The sequence below is a fragment of the Vulpes vulpes genome, chromosome 4 (genome assembly GCF_048418805.1).
Source record: "Vulpes vulpes isolate BD-2025 chromosome 4, VulVul3, whole genome shotgun sequence".
NCBI classification, from domain to species: Eukaryota; Metazoa; Chordata; class Mammalia; order Carnivora; family Canidae; genus Vulpes; species Vulpes vulpes.
Window position 1 is genome coordinate 42,612,367 of NC_132783.1, and position 27,328 is coordinate 42,639,694.

At 34.6% G+C, this 27,328-nt stretch overlaps 1 protein-coding gene across 8 annotated transcripts in view; it reads left to right on the plus strand.

The window, feature by feature from the left end:
- The window catches only part of PPP3CA (protein phosphatase 3 catalytic subunit alpha), a 309,334-nt gene that overhangs the window by 28,217 nt on the left and 253,789 nt on the right, over positions 1 to 27,328 (plus strand). The gene's annotated exons all lie outside the window — the stretch shown is intronic.

Here is a 27,328-nt window from a genome sequence, read left to right on the forward strand (position 1 = left end):
TTTGCCTCTCTAGAGTGTAAGAATACTGGGCTGTCCCCAGGTGGATCATCAGGTGGACCTAAATCCACAAAAATGCAGTCTGTTAAATAGGATCCTCTGATTTTGTTAAAAGGGCGCTGATAATATTGCCAGTATCCAAATATTATGTGATATGATAAGTAATACTATTATATCATGTATATTTTGATATGACATTATTTCTACATTAAATTTTGAGCCACAATCCTTAGAAATCTAATATAAAGAATGACTGAATACACTAATATGCATAGAATGGAACCATATAAAGAGAGCTTGCAGAGGCAGGGAATGTTTAGTCTAGTATTTAAGATCATAGGGAGATAGGGAAATTCATTTGTCCACTAACTTTTCAGAAATACATGAAATTTAAGGAAAAACTTTACTATCTTGATTATGGATTGGATTAGTTGAAATTACATCACCTTACAATTAAAGAAATCGCAGGGTTGCATGTGTGAATGTGTGCATGCATGGATGTGTTGGAAATGCTGAGACAAGAAGCCCCAAGACCATGTTTAAGGGACAACGCATGATCTAGTTTTATTTGAGGATTATTTGGCAAGCTTTGTCTCACTGAGTGCAGTTGGATTATATAAAGTTATTGTGGGAAGTTGGGAAGTTTTCTGAGAGGAGGGTAGGGTAAATGCCATGAGTGGAATATTAAGGAAAAAAATATTTAAAGACAATTTCAAAGATATTTGTTGTCTGTGAAGTGACTTCTGTCTTCTCAAAAATCTTTTGTAAAAAGTAACTTTTTTGGGGTATCAGTGCTTTTGAAGTTAATGCATGTGTTTTTCTCAAATGCTTCATCATGAAAGAGAAAAGACTGCCTTGTGCATGGCATCAGGGACTAAGGAAGTCTACTGACATTCAAATTACAGATGTACAAATTTTCTGATAGTGTTTTTAAATACTAATGTAACTAAAACATGTTTGAGGATAGTTGTAAATTCATATAAGTACTTGGGCCTAGATTAATGATTGAAGCACCTTTCAGATTTGATTACTTACCAACATTTGCATTTTCTCCCATCCACCTGTGTTCTCTATTTGGTTATTTGACCTCTGGAAGAACTTTAGAACATGGTGGATTGTTTAAATTCAGTGACACCCCCATTGGTAGAATTCATCACCTAATCCAGTGTCCTGTATTCAAAAAGGGAACCTTTTTTCCCCTTGTTTCCCCTGAATATTCATTAATACCTTCCATTTCAGTAATAATAAAACTCTGGTTTTTAGTTGAGCACCTTGCTGCCCAGCCAGAGAGCACATTTCCCAGCCCCCTTTATAGCCAGGTGAGTGCGTGTGACTAAGTTCTATCTAGTAGGAAGATATTGGAGTATTGAGTGGTGCTTTGAGATACAGCCTTTAAAAAGAGAGATAACACATCCCTCTACCCCCATTCCTTCATCCTGCTTCCTGGAATGCAGTTATAATGGCTGGAGCTCTGACAGCCATTTGGGGTGAGAATCATACACTAGAGAATAGGAAGTAGTCAGCTAAAAGGAGTCTGAGTCCTTGATGACTTTGTGGAATTGCCATACTAAATCTGGATTACCCTGTTTGATTTATTTTCTATGAGAGAGGCTTCAACTTCTATCTTATTTAAGCCATTGTTATTTTGGGTTTGTCATATGCAGCTGAATCTAATTCTAGCAGATGTAATTCCTTTTCCATACAAAAAAGTCAGTGAATAGGATCTTTTTTGGATACTTTATTTATTGGCTTTATTCTCATGGGCATATTTCTGCATCCTAAATGAGGGACTCGGATTCCCACATGTAAATGTTAGTGCATAATCAGAAACAGCAAAGTACATATAGGAAGAAGAGCATGAACTTGACTTCAAATTCTACTAATTATGTGATCTTGGATTATTTAAACCACACTGAGTCTCAATTTTTTTTTTTTTTTTTTTTGCAAAACTAAGATTGTAGTGTTTTCTGAAGATTATTGTGGAAAAAAATATAAACACTTGGCTCAGTGTTTAACACTTACTAAGTTCAGAATTTACATTTGTTAATTCCTGTTATTCCATTATATTGAAGGATCTGAGATCATGTCAAATGGCATAGTCCTCTCATGGCTTTGAGGAAATAAAGAAGGCAGAAAAATGGACCATTTGAGGCATTGGTGGAAAAAAAAAAAGTGAAGGAATCTTATGCCAGGTAGGAGGGCCTCCACTAAAGGACAGTCCTAGAAGACTACCAACAAAAAGGTGGATAGCAATTCATTGAGATGTGAAATGAAAAGTGGGTTTTGAGGACTTAGTATTTATGTCTTAAGGCTAGTTTTAGGATTTTATATACAGAGAACAGACAATGATGTAAGTTCGTAATCCTCTCACTAAATAGGACTGTGATGCTTAAATGAAAAATCATTTGAATCAAGAACTCGTTGTTTCTAATTATTTTGAAAAAATACAAATAAAATATAGTTGGCCTGTGAACAATGCAGGCGTTAGGAGTGCTGACCCACCATGCAGTGAAAAATCTGCATACAACTTTTGACTCCCCCAAAACTTAACTGCTAATAGCCTACTTTTGACCAGAATTCTTACCAATAATGTAAATAGTAGATTAACACATATTTTGTGTGTCATATGACCAGAATTCTTACCAATAATGTAAATAGTAGATTAACACATATTTTGTGTGTGATATGTATTGTATACTGTATTATCACAATACAGTAAGCTAGGGAAAAGAAAATGTTAAGAAAATCATAAGGAAGAGAAAACACATTTGTAGTCCTGTACTGTATTTATTGAAAAAAAAACAAAAAAACCCATGTATAAGTGGATCTATACAGTTTAAACTATGTTGTTCAAGGGTCAACTGTATATTGTCCTGCTGCAGATCAGTTTTTATGAGAAGAGAATAAGCAATGACTCTTTTTTTTTATTATTTATTTATGATAGTCATACAGAGAGAGAGAGAGAGGCAGAGACACAGGCAGAGGGAGAAGCAGGCTCCATACACCGGGAGCCCGACGCGGGACTCGATCCCGGGCCTCCAGGATCGCGCCCTGGGCCAAAGGCAGGCGCCAAACCGCTGCGCCACCCAGGGATCCCCAGCAATGACTCTTATAATGAAGGAACATGGTCATTCAGATAATTTGAAGAAATAGTTTGGAGGAATTTTTTTTTTTTTATTGTATTTTGCTTCTAATCTCTTTGTGGTTCAAATGAAAAAGTAGAAAGCATCTCATAGGGATTTTTTTTTATTCCTTTAAAATATATTGAGTTAGGTATTTTTTATTAAATTATTTAAAATGATAAATGGTGACAGGGGTGTTATAATGCCATGTAGTTTTCACCGAAGAGCAACAAGCAACTCAAGGTTTACCATTTTGAAAATTAAATCTTTTGGTTACTTGGCTGGTAATATCTTCCTAATTAAAATGTAATATATTAGAAGCCTAATTCCAAAAGTTACTCTATAAAATCAACATGTTGAAATATGTACAGTAATGTTGCCAGTACAATTGTTAGATAGTGTAGGGCAAACATATTTTAGCAAATATCTGATTCCCTTCAGTTTCTGGATTGTGTCCCAATTTTAAATGTAGGGTAGGCAATGAAATTGCTGGGCATTAAATGCACTTAAAAATTGCAAATTCAAAAAAAGAATTGCAAATTCATTCTATTTTCTCTCACAATTTCTTGACAACCTCTCTTTTTTCTTGTTGTACAGTAATGACTCTATTCTCCTAGTGTTTGTCCGTCAAGTGAAGTGCTTCTTAGAATAGGATCAGTTTCCTCCTTTTTCCTGGGTTCATTAATCACTTCTGGTTGACATTTAATTATTCCAACCTTCATATTCACAGTCATTTAAAAATTAAGTTTAATAGAGTTTTAAAAAATCCAAACAAGGTGTATCTTACATAATTTTATTCTCACTTAAAATTCAGTTACTAAAAAAACCAGCATGGCCATTTGCTGATAATAAATCATGCCTTCTTCCAGGAATTTTAAAAGTCTGTTTAATGGGACTCTTGAGTAGACAGCTGTGCAGTCTGAGTTGCCTTAGACTCAATACATTTCAGATGTAAGGTTCTACCAACATGTGCTGATCTCCACACATACTGCTAGAAGTGGATTGGGAAAGTTAGGGCTGGGATGGTCTCTTGCAACACAAAACAACATGAACTGAAATTAAGACAATATTGTATAACATCTCCATGTCTACCATATTTGCAGATGTCAGCTGTACAAATGAGAGCATTAATTTGAAACTTTAGAAAGTGACCCTTCTAAAATGTAGTACATCTGAGACAGGAAGGTGACTCTCCAATTGCTTTACATCAGAATTTCATTGGTTTGTCCCAGAGATTAATTCCAAATATCGAATTCTCTAAGAACTCAAAATTTCTTGGTATTAGAGACTAAAAGAGAGGTGTTTATAATAGAAAAAGTGCATCTCCAATTGATTTTTTTTGTAATGAAGAATGATGTAGCTTCAGGAAGATGCAAGAATTTGGAAGGTCTAGGACAAAGGATTTGATTAGATAGGAAAAAAAAGGAAATAAACTTTTGAAAATGTATTAGAATGCTCTTAATAACTTGCCTTATTTTTTGGTTTACATTTTCAAGGTTCTTTTTATATTTCATTTGTCTTTTGTATCCAAAATGTTGGTATGTCAAAGACGTTGGTTTTGCCTCTGAATACTTTTTAAATATCTGTATTGTTGTTGCCTGGTGCGCTATACTCATTTTGTTACATGTTTTTATGCATTCTTTTCTTTGTTATTTGTCCCTGTAGTACTAATTTACACAGTTTTCTTTTAAAAAAATCTAATTAGGGATTTCTAGAAATTTTTTCAGAAAAGAATTATACGGCTTAACTTTCCAAACAAAATTTTACTAAAGAGCTATTTTAATTTTTTCATTTTAAACACTGAGTGAATGGTCATTCATCCAATATTACAACTACAGTAATTCATGAATTTTAGTTTTATAATAATGTAAAAATTGGGTTGTAGATACCTTATTTCAGACATTTGATTTTTCTTCTTAGATAAAATCTCTTCTCCAAGGTGAATTCTTCTATAAACTATTTATTCACAAAATAATATTTGGTAAGTTTTAGATTTCTTTTGTATGCCTCATATACCATAAATTTAAGTTATAATTGTATACTCAAAATGAATATGGAATTGATTATAAAGATCCATGTTACATAATTGCAATATTTGCATCAAACAATAAGTATGCCATATAGATGTTTATCTCCTTTATCATGTATTTAATTCAGGAAGAGTATATAGTTTAAATCAAAATTATATGTGATCTTTTTATATTCTTCTCATTCACTTCTGATTATCTTTTTGCATATAGATTAAATGAGGTAGCTGTGTGATCCACCTAAAATGATGCTTGGCAGTTAAACATTCATTAAATGTCAACTATTTTAATATTTTAATGACATGTGTATATATATACATATATATCCACACACATGTGCATACACACAAGGATATGTAGTAATATATATATTACTACATATACATATGTATATATGTGTGTGTATATATATGTGTGTGTGTGTGTGTGTGTGTATATACACACACACACACACAGAAGAAGAGGGCAGAAGAAGGGGAAGAGAGTCTTAAGCAGACTCCCCACCCTGAGAGCAGAGCCCCATACAGGGCTTGATCTTACCACCCTGAGTTGAAACCAAGAGTGTGACAATTAACCAACTTCACCCAGGTACCCCATGAATGGATTTTCTACATATCTCTATACCTACATTGAGTGGAAAGAGATTAACTTAAAAAGATATAATAAATTGATTTGCTTATGCAAGTTGCTAATGTACATGTTTGTTCAGAACTTGAGCTTTACCAACAGAAAAAATGCAACAACATTCTAAAAGATGATACCACAGTGTTTAGTACTATCTTGTAATATAGAAATGGACCATGGCTTGGGATCAGAACACCTAATAGATAGCCGTGTGGCCTCAGATAACTTATTCAATCTTTATGATTTCTAAATTTCTGGTTAGAGAAGTAGGATTAATACCAGTAAATTGATAGGGCTAGTTGTAAAGACTAAATGGGATAACTTAGGCCAAAAAAAAAAAAAAAAAAAAAAAGGCATGGTGCAAACTTTTTACTTCTCTTTCACCTAGGCAGAGAAGAGAAAAATGGCAGGAATGTATTAGAGCAAAACTGAATACATAGCACTGTATTTTCATAATTTTTGAAAAACATACACTGACCTCTTAGAATTTTAGCTATAGTTGGGCTCATTGGCAAGTAAGAAAGCCAGAAATGATAGATTATCTGTTCCTTTTCTATGATTTATTTAACATAGTGAGAATTGACTAATTCTTAAGTTTTAAATGAGTCTCCTTTCATAAAACTTAATTTTTTTGTGTTTTTATTCTTTGCTTAAAAAAAGATTTTAGCACTTCTCACTATTCCATTTAGTTTTATTAAATTTTCTACTCATATCTTTAGGATGATGAATTTCAAGTAATCTATTCCATCTCAAATATATTAATATAAATTGTATCTTGCCAAGTAAATCTGTAATTTTTATTTAATTTGAACAAGATCCTTGGATCAAAAAATGTTTATGTGTTAACTCTGCTAAAATTTGTCATGGATTTTATGTATTATTCCCAAGTAATTTTGTTTGATTAAGGCAAATAATGTTAATTTATGAAATCAGACATAAATCCTTCTTTTTCTTATAAAATAGAGTTCTGTAGTTACATTCCTTATTATTCTTGCAGGACAAGTATCACTTTTTGAAAAGGTTTAATGGCTTGTATGATTACATTAATAATTCCATAAGCTAAGTTGATCAGCATTAAAGTAGAGCTTAATAATTGTCATTATGGGTTACTGAGAATTTGTTTTTAAAAAACATTTAACCCTATTTACATTTTTGTAGATTTGTATTAATTGTGAGAGATTTAAAAAATCTTGGCAGTGAAAAACAAACTATGTAGAAAAACAGGAAGTTAATCAGTGACGGCTTTTCTTTTTACTTATACAAATACAATTATCAGTAACACTGCAGTTAAAGAAAGTGCAACCGGCATACTTTAAACTGAGTAGATATAGGTAGGTAACTTGATAATTCATTGAGTTTTCAAATTGTACTTGGCTTAACAAATCTTTATATATTGATCTTTTCATATAAGACACAGGATATAGAATTAAAGTGTTTGGGTCTATTGAATCATTGCGATAAGTTGATAGATACATGCTTTTAAAATAGAGTAATATAAAAAAATAAATAAAATAGAGTAATATGTAACATACCCTTAACAATTATTTTTTCTTAGTGGATCAGTGTGTGTGTGTGTATGTGTGTGCGTGTGCGCACGTGCATGTGCATGTATGTCTTTATTTTATTTTTAGGCAAGGCCACATTTCTTTCTTTGTAGTTAGTGTCTCAGTTTGCCATATTTAAGAAAGTTTTCCCTGAGCCCTAGAGCAAGATGAAGTTTATGGGACTGTGAAGTGTCTTCCCTTTGCTACCCAGTATTTTGCCTTTTGGGTTTCAAGTGTATATATGAAACCTATATCAGAACATAACTACTTCAGAGCTTGGATGTACCTACTTCAGAAGGATTATGCTTCTTATATTCTATTATTTATGCATTATTGTCAAGTAGAAAGCTTTCTTATTTTATAATCTCCCCAGGAATAAAGCCCCTTACAACTGAAAGCCACAGGAAGTACCAAAATAACACCTGGTGTGTACTCTCTTTTTTCCTTTCTGTTCCCTTAACTTTTATAAATCATAGATGACAAAGACTTTGGTCTCCAAGTACAGAAAGGGAATGGCGGAGGAAAGTGGGGCCGAGGCTGAGAGAGCTCTTTATTATAATATCCTGGATTCCTTTTTCTAGGAAATAACTTCCTCTCATTATTATAAAAGTTTCAATCTCATGTGTATTTGTGTACAAAAGTTCACATTTTCAGGAAGTAGGTTTTAATTGAATAATGAAGTGTTTTGTGAATCTAAGATTTTTTTACTAGTAGTTTTTTTTTTTTGTTAAAAATGATTCTGAAATATTGCATTCAAGGGGATCTTGTGAACAGTCCATATGCCAGGTCTCAGGATAACAACACTAAGTAAGTACACTGTATATATTGTGCGATGATAAGAACACAAAACATTGGGCTTCTATAGAGGAGTTTTCCCTTTCCAGTTTTAAAATCTAGATAGAGAGGCACCTGGGTGGCTCAGTGGTTGAGTGTCTGTCTGCTTTCGGCTCAGGTCATGATCCCAGGGCCCTGGATCGAGTCCCGCATCAGGCTCCTCGCAGGGAATCTGCTTCTCCCTCTTCCTATGTCTTGCCTCTCTCTCTGTGTGTCTCTCATTAATGAAGAAATAAAATCTTTAAAAAAATAATAAAATCTAGATAGAAATACTTTGGCTCAGGTAAAGTCATCTTGGAAGAAAATACTTTTTAAAAATTCCATGTGCAGAGCACGAAGAACTTTTGAAGGTGAAAAATACATAAAAATGTTGATAAATTACTTTTACTTTCTCATTCCAGGCCAGAATTCAAGTATAGGAATCTTTAAGAGCATAAATAAGAGTCCTTGTAATTGTAGACATGAGTCATTACAAGATGTATTGTTAAGTTATTTGGGACACACCCAATAGATGAAAAGGCTAAAAAATGTGTAAGATGTAATTAGGAAATTCTCCCTTGATTACTCAGTTACCATTGTGCTTTCTTAATCATTAATTATTTCTGGATAACAGATTCAATAGATTTATAGTAAGAATTCATATTATGAAGTGACAGTTTGTGTTTTTTAATATAAACAAACTTATCATAGAATGGAGTACAAATCAGAATTAGAGTATATATCAGAATTAGAGTATATATCAATAAGATTTTTAAAGAAGAGAAGTATACCTTTTAAAAAGCAGTATGAATACTTCAGTTATAACCTCATTGGTTACTGTGGTCTGGGAAAAAACACTGAGCATAGTATTTGCTCCAAAGAAAGATTGCACATGCCAGGCACTGAGTGTCCAAGTGTCAGCCACAAGGTACATCTGGTAGATTTAAAAACATAGAGGAAATTCCAACCAAAAAATGTCACGTAGTTGACCGTGTTTTAACACTGGATCAGTTATAACTACATTTTGTAATCAAGACAGTAACCATTTGTCATATAATCTAGACAAGCCATTTGTTAGGACAAAACTCTTAGGGTGTTAGCCTCTCTCTCTGCGGCCATTAGAACTGGACTAAAGGAGGTTCATTGTCAGCTGATAAGTCAGCTAACCATGGTGGCCTAGCTGGTTTCCTAGGTTGGTGCTGCCAAACTGCATTCTCAGAATTGTTTTGCAGAGGTAGAAGCTCCAAAACACTGGAAATATGGCAATTATTCATCCTCATTTCAACATACTCCTTGTTCAGGTTCCCATGGGGCAGGAAAAGTGAAGCTGTAATCACAACATTGACTGGGGCAAAAGTTTACAAGGCAGAATGCTACCCTCAGACATTCTTGTTTTCCACATAATGTGGCATCATTTGCATAAATACAAACAATGGCAACAAAATCTGGTTTTCTTAATTTAAAATGAAATTAGGGGAGTGATTTCTTTAAGCTCTACTTTGGATTCTTGGAGTGTACACCTTGGTCTAAGTTTAAGTGTGTTTACTGGGGAGAATTCTTTGGTCATTTGGTAGAGCTGTGATACCTGCAAATGCCACCTGCATTGTCAGTACTTCAGAGAAGGTCAGAAAAGGTAGTGTATTGACTGAGATATTGAACAAAAGCTTATGGAGTGGAGGTGTTCCAGGAAGGCTAAGAGTTCTGTCCTTTAACTCATGTTCCTGGTCTAGCTCTGAGACCTTGAACGCTCTGTTTTTGTCTTGCTTATCTGTGCCATAAGTCTCACATGTTAAACTAAAGGAGACAACAATACCACAACAAAACAAAACAAAACAAGAATGAAAATGTGAGTACACCTTCACAAAACAAGCAGTCTATATGAAGTAAGGGATTTGGTCTTAGAATCAATAATTCTATGATGCTTGACACATCCACTTAAGAATTACAGTAAAACTTAGGAGCAAAAAGAATGAAATCTGTAGCTCAGCCTGTTGACTTTAAAATTTTTTTTCCAGTTTTATTCAGAAATAATTGACATGTATCACTGTATAAGTTTAAGGCACACAGCATGGTGCCTATCATATATACACATATATTTCACATATATTGTGAAATGATTACCACATTAGGTTCAGTTAGCATCCATCTTCTCATATAGATACAATAAAAAGAAAAGAAAGAAAAAAATTTCCTTGTGATGAAAACTCATAGGATTTACTCTCTTAACAACTTTTTATATATCATGCAGTAGTGTTAGCTATAGTTGACATGTGGTACATTATAGCCCTCATACTTAGTTATCTTATAACTGGATAATTGTATCTTTGACCACCTTCCTGCAATTCCTCCTCTCCTGCTTTTCCCCATTTGTAACCACGAATTTGATCTCTTTTTCTATGAGTTCAGGAATTTTGTTTGCTTTTAGGTTCCATATTTAAATGAGATCATACAGTATTTGTATTTCTTTGTCTTTTGTTGCTTGTATTTTAGGTTTTATATTAAAAAAAATCATTGTAAGACCCACATCAAAGAACTTTATTTCTGTGTTTTCTTCTAGAAGTTTTGTGGTTTATGATCTTACATTTAGGTCTTTAATCCATTTGGGGTTATTTACATGAGTTGTATAAGATATGGGTCCATTTCATTCTTTTACATGTGAATACTTAATTATCCCAGCACCATTTATTGAAAAGACTGTCCTTCCTCCACTGAGTATTTTTTGGCTCTCTTGTCAAATATTAGTTGACTATATCTGCTTGGGTTTCTTTTGATTCTATTCCACTGGCCTATTTGTCTGTTTTTATGCCAGTACTATACTGTCTTGATGACTCTAGCTTTATGGTACTGCTTGAAATCAGGAAGTATGATGCCTTCTGCTTCGTTCTTATTTCTCAACATTTCTTTATATCTTTGGAGTCTTTTGTGGTTCTGTACACATTTTAGGAGTATTTTCTCTACTTCTGTAAAAGAAAAAAAATGCCATTGGAATCTTGGTAAGGATTGCATTGAATCAATAGATGGCTTTTGGTAGTATTGACATTTTAACAGTATTAGTTTTCCCAGTCCATGAACATAGAATATCTTTCCGTTTATTTGTGTCTTCTTCAATTTCTTTCATCAGTGTTTTTTAGTTTTTGGAATAGAAATCTTTCACCTCCTTAGTTCAATTTATTCCTAAGATATTGTTATTGATGAAATTGTGAATGGGGTTGATTTATTTCTCAGAAAATGTGTTGTTAATGTATCTTGTTTACTATTTGATTTACTCTTGCTGAATATCTTTTCCTTTGGGGTCAGAATATGAGTCTTTTGGTGTTCTCTCAGTTTCCTGAGAAGTGAAGATTGTAATGGTATATAGTCCATATTTGTTTGCTTTTTATATCGCTCCATGTATCAATCATTACTGCTGACTTCTTAGTGGAAATTTTTCTTTCAACCTCATTTTGGCTTTACCTCCAAATGCCTTCTACTGTTGGCTGAAATTTAGCACTGTAATTTGTGGCTTTCCGGAGAGGGAACCTCCGTGGTTAGGTGGAGGAGGAAGGCTGCATCCCAACAGTGGAATAGTAGGTGTTCCAGACAGAGCGCTGATTCTGGAGTGAGTAGGGGTGCAGGGTGAAAGTTGGCTACTAATTCAAGCCTTACCTGAGGCAATATTTTTTAAATAGAAAAGTGCCCTCTCTAATTAGCTGGCCCACTATGTAATTAGATTAATGACAGCCAACTGCGTTAGAAACTTCTTCCAGAGTAAGCTCACCAAACAATAGATGTTCCAAGGATATGACAAAGAGCTAATTTTCCTGCAGTAAAGAGTTTGTAGCTTTACCTCTTGTGTTTGTGGTGGACTGCCTCATCACCTTATGAAGATAAATTGAATTCTCATTTTTGGGAGGTAGGCATAAAGCTTTTCTTCAGAGGATGTCGTGTTGGGTGAAAGAAATCTATTGCTTACATGTACGTTTTTTGGTAAATCCTGTGCTCTCAAAGCATTGTATAAAGCTGAAATTAATTGGTTTGTGCATAAAGTTCTTAGATACTAGGAATGGGTGTATTTCCATCATTTAAGATTCAGTGAATTTATAATCACTTTTGTGAGCCATGAAAAACACATAGAAAACTAGTTTTAGGCTAGATGTATTTTAATGATAATTATACGTTCTTAAAACTATTGTTATATTATTAGATGCTAAAATTTACAACATCGGGATCCCTGGGTGGCGCAGCGGTTTGGCGCCTGCCTTTGGCCCAGGGCACGATCCTGGAGACCCGGGATCGAATCCCACATGGGGCTCCCAGTGCATGGAGCCTGCTTCTCCCTCTGCCTGTGTCTCTGCCTCTCTCTCTCTCTGTGACTATCATACATAAATAAATAAAAAATTTAAAAAAAAATACAACATCATTGATTTTTCTAAACGGGCCCCCAATACCTTTCATAACCGGCTTTTAAAGTAGGAAAGTTATGAGAAATGATTTCTTTCTGAAGTTGCACTTGAGTAAAAAGTTTTCATATTACTAATCTCATTTTATTTCTATTCGCAGAATATAGTCATCTTTTACTTCTTAATGTGAAGAAAAGGATGGTTGTTACCACTTTCCATCCATACTTGGGACTCTAAAAGAAGTATGTTCTAGGCTTTCTCATCAGTTAGCCTGGCCCCAAATTAAATCATGAAAACAGATTGTTATAACTCTCGTTCTAAATATTTGTTGGTTTGCTAGTAAACTTAATTATGATTAAAGTAGCCATTTAAGTTCATTTCACTGTTCTTGAGATATGAAATACTAATTCTGTAAATGCATTTTCATAAACCATAATTCATGGGTGCAGACTACAGTACTTCCAAAGTTATGTAGAAAGTATTCTTTATTTCTTTTGATCACCTCTTAAAAGTAGGACTAAAAAAATCACAGATGACAAAAAGACAGAATAATGCCTTTTGTAGTCTTAAATGGTTTAGTTTTCAAACATGAGCTTTTATGGTCCACATGAGCAAAAGAGTTCCTACAAAGCAGTTAAACTGCTTGAAAACCAGGCAGTTTTTCTTGCCTAGATGCTGAGAAACATTTTTGAGCCATTCCAAACCACTGGGATCATTTACTCTGATTTCAGATAAGCAAAATAAAATAAACAAACTCTTGCCCATGTGGGAACTGGTTCTGCTGTCTCTTGTTCTAACTCTGCAAAGCCTAAATGTCTCCCCAGTATCTTTGAATGGGTCTCATTGTTTATTTATTGTGCTTTTCACAAGTGCTTGTAACTTCACCCTTGTTTTACTAATAGCTTTCTTCTAAAGTGGGTTGACATTTCAGTTAATTTTCAATGGCCTCAATGTTTTTCTGTAAATTAGGCCAGACTGATGGGTCTGTTTAAAGTGCAACAGTCTCACAGAAGTTATAAAATATAAAAAATAAGGAATGTTTATTAGAGATTTGTTTTCCTACTTAAAAAAATATAAGGTCAAAGACTATTTTTCTCATATTCTTTAATTAATTGTATTGGTAAATTAAATAAATGGATATAGAGTTTAGAACATGTAGAAATTGTAACTTTTTATATTAAAAAGTAAATGTAATATATTAAAAATATAATGTATTAAAAATGTAAATACTGTACATTTTTACTTATTTTTGAATATAATACTTAAAAAATCTTTACACTGGGAATTCAGAAGATAGAGTAACGGCTTCCATTATTACCTAGATGATCAAATTTGAACTCTTCATAATATTTTATGTTTAGATTTTTATTGTATTAATTTTCAAAACCATAAGAAAACTTTTTCATCTGTAGAAATGAAACTAAAAGTGAAACTACAGGAGAATACGGTCTATACCAAGAATTAAAACTTAAAACTACATAGCAGTATTAGCACAGAAATGGGCATCATTAGGCAAAATCTTGAAACAAGTTCTAATACATAGTAAAACTTACTTAAATGATAAAATGGCATTTCAATTAAAAAGAAAAAGCATGGAATATTCAAAAAAGTATATGGCATAGCTTTTAGCCTTATTTGATTTGATTTTAGTTTTCGTTTTTTTTTTTTTTATTGAAATTCAATTAGTCAGCGTATAGTACATCATTAGTTTCAGCCTTATTTGATTTTATATATAAAAATAAATTCCAGGGGCTCCTGGCTCAGTCTGTAGAGCATGCAGTCTCAGGGTTTGAGCCCCACAGTGGATAGAGAGATTACTAAATAAATAAATAAACAAACAAACAAATTCCAAGTATACTAACAACATAAATAAAACCAAAAAGCAATTTAAGTAAAAATATTGGGAGAAAACATAGTATAGGAAGAAAATATCTTGGTGAAAATGATCTTCATAAGCTTTTTAACAAACTTTGATCCAAAGAGCAAATATTGACAGGTTTGGTTACATAAAAAGTAATATATTCTCATTTGCAAAGGCACCATGAACAAAGGCAGAAAAATCTTTTCAAAAAATGGTAGAAAATTAACATACTTATTATGTAAAGGGTTTTTAGCACCTTAATAAAAAAAAAACAGTTTGGAGAGGGTATGAACCATAAGCAACATGCAGATAAGACCAGTGATGATTTATAAATGTACTTACTCTCATGAGTAGTCAGGATAATACAAATGAAAACAATAAGATGCTATTTTAACCCATCAGATTGGTTCATTTAAACCGACCGACTTGTAATATCTAATGCCAGTAAGGATATGGGGAAATTACCATTTTTACATCCTGTCCATAAGACTGGGAATTTTTAACGCCCAAAAACACTTACTCTTTGCCTTACTGACCCTATTATTCTAGGAATCCATCCTTCAGAAAAGACCAATACATAGGGATAAAGTGTATGATGTCTGTTGTTACTAAGACCTGTATGTCGTAATCTAATTGTTAAAATGTATTATCAGCAATTAAAAACCCAGTGAAAATGTCTTGAAGCAAATATATGTTCAAACTATAAGTAGAATGTAGCTATATTAAAAAGAACTGGTAGATAGGCATATTCTTGGGAAAGTGTCCATGATCTTTTTTAAGGGAATAAAGGAAACTGTATATAGGTCTGTATATGTAACTATAGGATCATATATCTTATATCATTTTTGTTAATAAAATATCCTATTAAATGTATACATTTGTATATCTTTGTGTACACATAGTGAAAATATGGATATTTCCCTGGACGGAAGGGGTGGTTACTGAAATTGTTAGAGAAGTAGCCGTAAAAGAAATACAATTACCCTGCATCTGTAATGTTAGAAGCATTCAGAATAAATTTAATGGCCACTTCTAAGTTTTAACTGAGACGTAAATTTGCCTTAACCTTTTCAACTTGATTCCTGCCCTTAGTTTATAACTGCTTTAGAATGATTAGATACTGTGATAACTCCCAAAAGGTAGAGGTTGAGAGCCCGGAACTTTTGACTGGTCATGTCAGGCTCTGCCTTGCTGACACAGAGCTAGATTATTACCACGGCCCAGACTCAGTTTTTCCTTTTGTCAAATGGGAATGATAGTATTGAGAATTAATCAAAAGTTAGTACTTTTAGGTTATTTGGAGCTCCGTATAAAAACATATTAGGTAATGGCAGACTTGGAGATGGCATGTTCTATTACTTATCTTCTTAGTAGATGTTATAGAGCAAGCTGATATTATAGAGCAAGAGTTATTTATTACTTTGTGGCAGTAAGCTAACTTAGAAAGATTTGTCCTTGATTATGGGATTATGTAATACTAAGATATTTATGATGATATACCACTGCAGCTTGATCTTCTCCTAGTGGTAGAGTCAGAAGGGATCTTGAAGATGGAGACGACTACTACATTTTAAAGATGATCAACTGAGGTGAATTCCTTGTCCATGGTCACACAGCTGGGACAGAGTGAGACTTCATCCTAGAAACATGCTGGGGACTATTTCTGGCATGCATGAATTAATAAAGTCATTCTTTACTCTCAGTCTGGGGCATTTTCTCCAGCATTTATACATTTTACTTAATGTTTCCTCATCATAATACGTTGAATGAACATTATAAAGAAATCTAAGTGATCTCTACCAGTGAGATTACTATCTAAAAGAAAAGGATGTGGGATCCCTGGGTGGCTCAGCAGTTGAGTGCCTGCCTTCCGCCCAGAGTGTGATCCTGGAGTCCCAGGATCGAGTCCCACATCGGGCTCCCTGCATGAAGTCTGCTTCTCCCTCTGCCTGTGTCTCTGCCTCTCTCTGTCTCTCATGAATAAATAAATAAATAAATAAATAAATAAATAAATAAATAACAGAAAAAAAAAAAGAAAAGGATGTACCCTGTTAGAAACTAGGTAGCTTTGCTTTCAGTTTTACTTTTTTTTTTCCTTTCAAATTGAGATTTCTTTAGGATATTTTATAAACTATACTAAATGGATTAATTGTTGCAGGAAACACATAGATAATGTTTAATTATTTACATGTTTTATTTTAATTGGGCCATTATTTGGTGTTTTTTTTTTCTGAATTCATGTGTGATTTAAAAATATATATAAATTTATTTATTTATTTATTTATTTATTTTATTCGTGAGAGAGAGAGGCAGAGGCATAGGCAAAGGGAGAAGCAGGCTATTGCAGGGAGCCTCATGCAGAACTCGATCCCAAGACTCCCGGGATCACGACATGAGTCAAAGACAGTTAAAAAATCCTGTTCTTTGGAGTAAGTGCCATACTATTAATTATGTACAAAAGTAAAAGGTAATTTTAAAAATATGTAAACGAATCTTCACAAACCTAAGCAGGATTACTTTTCCTAGAAGCAAGCATGGTTGTTGCATCACTTGAGTGAAAAATGATCAAGGGAATTAGGTGACACACACTAATTTCATTGGAAATATTTGGGATCCCGGGTGGCTCAGTGGATTAGCCCCTGCCTCCTGCCCAGGGCATGATCCTGGAGTCCCGGGATCGAGTCTACATCAGGCACTCTGCATGGAGCCTGCTTCTCCCTATGCCTGTGTCTCTGTCTCTCTTCTCTCTCTCTGTGTCTCTAATGAATAAATAAAATCTTAAAAAAATAAAAGAAATACTTAAGCAGGGAGGGCCTAATATGTAAGAATCAGTGTATCTTGTTTTCAGTATTAAATGAGTTGAGTTTTGTAGTCTCAATAAGTTTTGGACATTTGAGGACATGAACGCTTGCTTTATATGTCATTAGAGTTTGTGTGTGTGCATACTCAAAGAAGGGAGAGAGTTTTATATATAAATGTATAAATATATATACATTTTTAGATAGAATGTGTATGCATTTGTTTACTATGTTGGCCTTTTACTTATATTTATTTATTTATTTATTTATTTATTTATTTATTCATTTATTTATTTAAAGATTTTATTTATTCACTTGACACAGAGAGAGCGAGTGACCGCACAAGCGGGGGTGAGAAGCAGAGGGGAGGGAGAAGCAGGCTCCCCACTGCGTAGGGAGCCCAATGCGGGGCTGGATCCCAGAACCTTGAGATCATGACCTGAGCCACCTAGGCACCCCCTGTATTATTAGCCTTTTACATGATTCTTTTTGTGATGAATGATGGTGACTTCTGTTAAGGACCTTTGAAGTGGTCTAAGATAAAATCCTACATCTTAAATTATTTGGTAAGATTGAGATACATTTTTAGTTTAATGCTTTCCTCCCCTTTTCCTTTTATCTCTAAATTATTCATGAATAGTAATAGAAACAATGATATTTTTAAGGTGGAGAGAACTTAGAATTTCTCAAAGATACATTACTTTTGGGGAAGTGAATATACAATATAGTCTGGAATAACATCTAAGACCTCTGCATGAAATATTATCTTTTGTGGCATAAAGAGATTTAAAATATTAACTTAAAAAGTAGTAACAAAAATTGTTTCATCACTATGGTAACCCTAATGCCTTTTCCCTAGTAAATTGTCATCACAGTTTATGTTTTTGATCTGATCTTTGTTCTTTTTGTGTCAAGAAAACCAAGCCAAGATGTGTGACTTTGCCAATCTTTTATTCAAACAGGTTTTCTGACTAAACATGTTTTATGATGTTATTATGATTCACATCTTCTGGATACAAAGTGTTTATATGGGTGGTTTGACTTGACAGCTTGAAATGTTTATTTAATACATATGTGCACTAATTTTATTAGTTTATCTCTGTTAAATAAAGCTGCTAATATTTTAGTTTATTTATCCTTATGACCCAAATTATTTGTCTGTCTGAAATAGTAGTTTGTATGTTAGTCTATTATTTGTCTTTTTTACTTTACATTTTTTCCTCCTTCTTAGTAGACTATGTTTCTGGAGGGCAAAGATCATTTAATCAACTTTATAAACCTAGTGGCAGGCTTAGAGCTGGGCACGTACAGGTATTTGGTAAAAGTGTGTTGAAAGAATGCCTTTTTAAAGTAGCTGTCAGAACGTGTAGGATGCCAGTCCTTGATGATAATGAGAGATAGTAGTATAAATGTGTCTCTACCTACTATTGCCTATGCCTTGATGAAAATAAGTTCGACATTTTGTAATAGGAATTATAAATCATTTACTTAGTATCATTTATTGATGCTTACTACATGTTTGTTGCAGTGGGGTATTAAGATTTAAAAAAAAAGCAAGCCTCTTATTCGGTAGCATTTCAGAGATATAAAGAACAAAATTAAAAAGTCTGGCATATAACATTTATTAAAAAAAAAAACAATAAAACGTCCCTTGTAGGTGTAGGTATTGACGGCCAGTTTTTAGGTGACCATGAATGAAGGTTTCTTTGTGTTAGTCTGGTTTGGAAGGGAACGTGAGTCTTTGTGGAGCTGAATGACTTTGGATTGCACCTTAGGGACTATTGAATTTATCTGAGGGAGCGCTTTCTTGTGAAGATGGCATAGAAGGAGCGGTGAGACCTGCTGGCTTGAGCTGATTCTAAGACTTATAGGGGAAGATTTTTGGAACTGAGAGGAAGCTCTGGAGTCTTTCATTAGAGTTGGCCTATACCTGCTGAGAATGCCCACAGTTAGGTCTGCAGAGCCAGTCCCTTTATTTTTTATTTATTTTTTAAAAAGATTTTATTTATTTATTCATGAGAGACAGAGACATAGGCAGAGGGAGAAGCAGGCTTCCTGCAGGGAGCTTCCTGCAGGGAACACATCAATGAGGGATTTGATCCCAGGACCCCAGGATCACGACCTGAGCTGGTGACAATTGCTCAACCACTGAGCCACCCAGGTGCCCCAGAGCCAGTGCCTTTAAGAGAAGGTTCTCTGATTGCTGATCCAATCGCTTTGCAACAGCAGTGGTGGAGATAAAAGTAAAAATAGCTGAGAATTCAAACAAAAGGAGCTGTAATCAAAACATTATGTTAAGGCATGAAAAACCAATCATCAAAACTACCTTCATGGATTTAATTAAAAATGACTTAAACAGTATGCAGTAGACCTTTGGTATCTGAGATTTAGGGCAGCGGATCCTCATCACCAAGGCCACTATTCCCTGCACAGAACAACAGGAGGAACAAACTGTACAAGTTTCTGTTATAGTATGCTGTATTCTGAGTTTTCTGCAAACATCTGACTATGTATGTGGGGGCCGGCATGGCTGGTCCTTTTCCAGGATGGGTCACCCAGTGGGTTCCCCTTCCTGGCGACATGTAATTGACCAGGACATTCTCTGCATAGTCAAGTTATATGGTTCTAAAAGACCTTGGGCCAGCTTCAATCACGTTATATCCATCTGCTGATGTTAATCTGGTTAAGTTAAACAGTAATTTGTATTATGAAGCCAATTCATAGTGTCCATATAATAATTACTTAGGACATGGTAAATGAGTGTGATGATGATTGTTTTGCTCCATGCCTTTTGAAATGGAAGCTTATAGTTACTCTTGATCTGACTGTTAGGTACTGTGTTAAAATAGGTAGTATTTATGATCTGTAATAAATCCCATTGCAGCTCTAAAAGAAATAATTCAGAAAAGATTAAGAAGGGACCGTTAAGAAAAAAAAAAAAAAAGAAGGGACCGTTAAAGAAACATTAAATAGTGTGGCATTGTTTTGCTCTGAGTCATTAACTTCAACTATAATTTTAAGTCTCTTAATTTAGATCTATACTTGTTTACTTTATCGGTGGTAGTCCCGTATGCATAAATGGAAATTTTTGCACATATTTGCAATAATAATCTTCAGAAAAACTATCCCTTATTAAAAAAAAGTTATTGGGAAACAAAAACAGAGAAATCTCTTTGAAACCCTCAGAAAAATAGGTCTGTCACTAAAACCTTTAAATAAAATGACATAGTCACCAGAATCTATGGGAATAATGAGGACATGTGGGATTTGATCTTTAAAGAGCAAATATATACATTCTCCTAATTACCTCCTGATTATTTTTGAGGAAGTTAATTAAAAAAAAAAAAACTCAAAAACCAAAACAAAACAAAAAAAACCTGGTTTGTCAAAACCAAGATTGTAATGAAAGTAGTTCATTCAACTTATCTTTATTCTTCCTTAGCTTTTTCACACAGCTATGAAGGAGTAGTAAAATGAACAAAAATAAGCACTTGGAGAAATGTGGACTATGTTAGACTCTAGATGAATAATAAAGGTAAAAATTTGCATATATATAATACCTATATTTAGTTGTAGAAACAAACATACTAGTCTATAAATAAGTTAACTCTTACGCTATGAATGAGACAAATAGAATTAAAAATGATTTAAAGGTTACTTTAATTGAAATCAGTTGAATTTTTTTTAATAAATTACCCACACTTTAACAAGGTTGGAAATTCTCATGCTACCATGTAAATATATCTTTAAAGTGTATAATTTTATTTTTCTAAGGTTAAGTGACAGTGTGTTTCTACACATGACACATTTTCTTGAAAAACATAGAATATTCCTTAAGAAATAAAAAAAAAAAAGACTTTGCCAGTTTTAAAAGGAAAACTCAATAACAAAAAACGTTCCTCGAGGCCTTCCAATCGCAACAAATTTTATCTAATATTCATAAGATGTTGGGTCTGGTCCATCCAAGTGAAAGATCACACTCTCCAGTGTGAGACCTGCAGAATTCAAATGTTTTTCTTTTTATACCTTCCTCTGGAACTTAGAACCAGCTAAGAGGACTCCTGGAAAGAGGTATAAACATCTAAATCATTAGAGTAGGTAGTGCCTAGATAGCAAACAATCACTGTAGATTTGCTAATTTCTTGTTAAATTTATTCATGTTGACAGCAAAAAACCATAATTTAGATCCCAAAGAGAAAAGTTTGAAGCAAAATAAGAGTATCAAGAGAATTGCCAAATCTCCATTTTGTTTTTCTATTCTAGACATAGAATAGACATGGCCTTAAACCATGAGATCTACAATGAGATTTTGAATGAGGGTGTCCAGTTTTCCAAAAGGAAAGTTCCAGAAATGTTATTTAGAATTCCTTGATAGTCATAGAATGTACATGTGCTCATCTTTTTCCACCTGTGTATACTTTATGCACAAACTAGAAAATAGATGCCTATTTTGATATAACTCATATCTCATTATTCATAAAGTCTTTAAGGTACTAACACATGAGCAAGTATTTTTTTTTTTCCCAGATAAGTTGCTTTTTCTCTTAAGTAATTGCCTGTTGGTACCATAGACCTACCTTGTCTATAATGGATGTTTTGGATTCTGAGATTCTAGATAATTAAATTATTTTAATGTTATTCCCTGAGTGGTTCCCAATGTGGTAGGGGTTTGGGGTAGAGGGTGTTGGCAATGTCTGGAGACAGTTTTTACTGTTGTAACTAGAGATAGGGATCAGGCACTAATATTTAGTGGGCAGAAGTCAAGGATGCTCCTAAATATCCTCTAATGCACAGGACAATTTCCCACAACAAAGAGTCATCCAATCTAGGATGTCGATAGTGCTGAGGTTTAGAAATCCTACTCTAGATGGAAAGGTTTCTCTTTCTTGCCATATGAAATGTATTTATTTTTTTCATTATTTTTTTAATTTTTTTTAATTTTTTATTTATTTATGATAGTCACACAGAGAGAGAGAGAGAGGCAGAGACACAGGCAGAGGGAGAAGCAGGCTCCATGCACTGGGAGCCTGACGTGGGATTCGATCCCGGGTCTCCAGGATCGTGCCCTGGGCCAAAGGCAGGTGCCAAACCACTGCACCACCCACGGATCCCCTATTTTTTTCATTATTAAAACTCACAAAAAATACTCCTAGAATGTAGTAGTTTTAGGGACTAAAATTTAGTCCTTAATGAAATAGATCATTAAATTCGCTATGTATAGGGAATAAACTTATAGCACCTGGTTAATGTGTGGATATGAAATTATAATATTGAAGTACAGATAAGCAATAAAAGTGAAGTAGGAGTATGCAAAAATGAGAACAAAAATATTGAGCAGCAAGGGGCCTACCAAACACTTGGATCATCTGAGAACCAAGCAGCTGAAGTGACTTGAACAAGGTCACCTAATGACATGTTGAGGTGGAGATTGGAAGGAGAGCATGGATGTCTACTCACAGTTCTGCTCTCGCACTCTGCTAGTAGACATGTAGGGTGGGAACAGGGGCATCTTCTAACTCTGGAAAAATACAATGGAATGTACTGGAGTAGGAGTAGGTACTTCAAAGAGAAAGTGACCAGCCCTTCTTCCTTTCTTAAGAGGACACAACCATGGTTGGTTGGTGAACAAAGAGTTCCCAAGTTTGTCTCCTCCTTTGTACTCAGCTCTGGGCAGTCGGTAGCTGTCCAGATTGTCTCTTCGAAAGGGGAAGCATGGAAAGGTGGAAAAGGCGGATTGTAATATTGCCTTGGATGGAGCCAGGAAGTAAGGGAGGAGGACACAAAAGGCTAGTGGGATTAGATTGGAGAGAAGTCAAGAATATATTTTCCATGCTGTTTACCCTTTCCTACCCTTGAGCTTCAAAATGCACTTGCCCATAGGCCACATTATAAATCTGCATTTTGTTTCTAGACCAGCCTCCTATAGCCTACTTCACCTATAATGTGTTTTAGCTATAGCACTAATAGCACTATAATACCAACATTTTAGTATAACATTTTGAAATGGCAGACATGATTTGGGCAATATGGCTAGCAAGTTGATTTATTAAACGTATAAATGAGAGCCTACAAATGACCACACAGATTTGGAAAAAGGATTTTTAAAATAGTTAAATTTTATGATCTGATATGTGAGATTATCATATGGAAAAACACTTCAGTACAAACTAGATTCACTCTTTGCCATATGAGAAAAACATTTTCTCTTCCCCTTTGAATCATATCAGCTCTTAAGAATGCATAAAATTTTGTTCAGGAACATGCTGTGCCCTCCCCTTCCCCCACCCCTCATTTTTTGGTTAATTGTTGTTTGCTCTATTGTAAATACTAAAAGCTGTACTTAGTTCCACTTAGTTCATCATTCTTTACTTTTTTTTTTTTCTAAATTGAGAACAGCCTGATTAAGGAGTACCGTGGCAGTAAAAATTCTCTAATTCATTGCCACAGGATTGTGGCTCCTGTGTACAGAGCTCAAAAACAAAATGCTCCAAAGTAATCCTTTCCTTGGCTCCTGAGAGAACTCCTGTTAACGAAAGCGAAGCAGGAAGTTATTTGAACCCTCAAAGAGGCTGATTTAGGAGCCACGTGGAGATGCCATGGGAAGAGGCGGCACCTGTACTGGTGGAATTTAGGATGAGCAATTCTGATAAGCTTTCAGCTGTCAAAACAGGTAAGAGGAAATTAGTAGTCTGTCAAAAAGCAAAGCTTAACGAGGGCTACATATAGCATTGATGGTCCTTTTCAAAAGTTTGAGTACAAAACACCCATATTTGAATTAATAAATACTTATTGGTGATTTGTTCTGTATTATATGCCGGAAAGTTGGGAAGATAGAAAAGAAGGATTGGACATTGTTCCTGGCTTCAAGGACCTTTTAAAGAAGAGAAGACTCTCATGTTGGGGGCCATGTGTATAAAGAACAGGAAATTGAAACCGTCAGTGGGCTCAGAGGAGGTGAGAGAAGTTATGGGCCATCCAAAAATATATATTTGATCCCCTCACCCTTTACACTGCCATTGTCTCCTACACATGATTCTGGTTAATTAGTCTGCATTTGCTTTTGTAGGTGTTATTCAAATATTTCCCTTCCTTTTTGAGATGTCCTTGAGAATGAGGACTGTGTCTTATTAGTCGTCTTCTTCTAGTGCCTGTCAGTGCCTGCCAACGTATGTTAGTTTTAATGAGTGGATGAATAATGGATGGGTTAATAGGCGAAGCTTTGTGAAAGAGATAAGGAAGTAGGGTATGGCTATCTATGGACTGATGGAGAGTTGAGGCTGGGAACGGAAAGTAGAGGAAATATTCCAAATTCAAACAAGGTCATACTGATGAGCGTGAGGTGCTGAGAAGGTAATTTATGTTAGATTTATATAATACATTGGAATGCATGTCGGTACAGACTCCTTAGATTGCAAGTAGTAGGAACCCCAGCTCAGAGGAGATTAGACAACACCACATCAGTAACTGACTTTCAGATGAGGAAATGGTCCATAAGAGAACTGCTGTTAGTGAAGCAAAGCAGGAATTATTTTGCTGCACACAGAATGCTGATTTAGTGGATACAGAGGCTCTTACTGCCCTCCATAACTGAAGAGCCCGGTCAGGGGGCAAATCTTCAGATATCATTTGAACTAATCAAATGCTGTAGCCAGTGCTGGTTGTTTTGCTCTCCTGGGCTCTGCCTTCCTACCTACATGGTTTTATTTTTATGACTGCAAAATGGCTGTAGTAGCTCCAAATATAATGGTCTTGCTTGCTGTAATGTCTCTTGCATCTGACTGTGATCTTGTTAGCTGCACATCTCAAAACCAATCACTGTTTCCAGGGAATTGGGATATGCTGTTTAGCTTTTAGCAGTCTGGCCTTATCCCATGAATCAGTATTTATCTATTGGCTGTATGTTCTTTTTGGTGCTGGGGATGGTGTTTAAACTCTAACTATACACCTCTACCCTCTCCTTGGCACTCTCTGTATCCCTTGTTTTGTTTTTCTCTACAACACACATTACCTTCTAATACACTACATATTTTACTCCATGGTGGACTGTTTATCTCTTCTTATTGGAATGTAAGCTTCACCAGGGAGCACATTTTTTCGCTTGTTTTGCTCACTACTCTATCCCCTTTGTCCAGAATATGAAGGAGCTCAATTAATATTCATCGACATGAATGAAATTATGGAGAGACAATGCTCTTACTTTCTTAAGCCTACATTCTTGTGGAGGAGGACATGTGTTAAATAATTAAGTAAACAAAAAAATACCACATAGTGATAAGGATTGTTAAAAATAAAATCTGTCAGAGGTGCCTGGGTGGTTGAGTGGGTTAAGCGTCTTTCTTTGGCTCAGGTCGTGATCTCAGGGTCCTGGGATCAAGTTCCACAGATGGCTCCATGCTCAGCAGAGAGTCTGCTTTTCCATCTCCCTCTGCCCCTCTCCTGTGCTTGTGCTCTCTCTCTGTCTCTCAAATAATAAGTAAAATCTAAAAAAAAAGTCTATTGATGGAACAGCCAATGCAGGAGAGGTGGTTTAATTTGGTTGGCAATTCTGCCTTGATTGTATAGCTGATAACAGGAGAGGCATGGGACTTCTACGGACATTCCAGAAAGAGTCAAGCTGATACAGAGATAACAAACATGATGTTCTTTATAGAGACTGTCATGTGATTCAATCAAATTAGGAATACAGTTATACCCTTTAGAGAAACCACTATTCCATGATTTTTGCTAGCTTCTTCCTGGCAGTTGTCATGAACTTTTGTCAACTTTTAACTCGGTGTCATTCATTTCCTTTGAAACTGTAGGTGACTTTTGCGCTTGCCTTAATTAGTAAAGTTTTGGCATTATACACTCTTAGTTATCCAAATATGTGTGATACATTTCTGATGCCAGATTAGCTTCTTTCCTAAACACTTCCTTGTATCATCCTAGCACTAAGATAATAAATACCATTTTATTATGGTATGCTAGCCCATTTTAGTAGTGGTCTTAAATATAACTAGGAAAGTAACTCTGACACACACACACATAGACGCATATACACACACCAGTGTTTAAAGTAATTTGAGGTTTATTTTCTGTTTTAGGTTTATGAGTGGCAGTTAACCATAAACTGGTACGGTGCTTGTGATATTTCTCAATGTGTTACTGGAACCAAGTGATATTTGAATGAGGAAGAATCATATTATTAAAGTCATGATATGAAGTCATAGAAGTCATATGATGAGCTCATTATTGAAGATAGGGAGAGATTTTGTGTTGTAAAATGAAGATAAAGTTTAGAAATCTTTTTTTTTTTTTTTTTTAGGATTTTATTTATTTATTCATGAGAGAGACACACACAGAGAGAGAGGCAGAGACACAGACAGAGGAGAAGCAGGCTCCATGCAGGAAGCCCGATGTAGGACTTGATCCCGGGACTTCAGGATCACACCCTGGGCCAAAGGCAGGCGCCAAACCGCTGAGCCACCCAGGGATCCCCAAAGTTTAGAAATCTTATATGTATACGTATATGCTTCTATATACAGAAGAAAAAAAATGTGAAAATATATGTACCAAATTGTTAACAGTGCTTAAATCCGAGAGTAAGTTTTAGGAGTTGGGTGACTATTGATTTTACTTTAGACTCTTGCAGACACATTCTTGAAGTTTATCTAGAAGCGTTCATTATTTATTTAATTCCAAAAATTAAAAGATAAACTTACGAGCATTTAGAAAATTGACCCTGGAGTGGTTTTAATACTTAAAATAATTACTGGATAATTTGTTTTACTTTACTACTCCTGATATTATAAATGGGTATGAACATTTTATAAAACAATGAGGCATTATAGTTATTAAGAAAATTGGTTACAGACTTTGACTCCTTCAAAGAAATAATTCAACTGAGAAAGGAAGCTATATTACATGAAGTTGCTCATTGCAAGTTTAGTTACAATGGGAGAAAAAAAATACTAGAAACACTGTAAGTGTCCAACAAAAGAGTAATGCAAATAATAATTGTCCACCTGAAAAGATAGTGATTGCACTGTAAGTCCATTCTGTAAGAAGGCAGGGTAGAAGTAAGTAAGGAAGTGACTAAATAGCTTATTAAATTTTTGGAATATTAAGGAATTCCTAATGGAATCATAACTGGAAATACGGGGGGCATATGGGAATGTTATGAT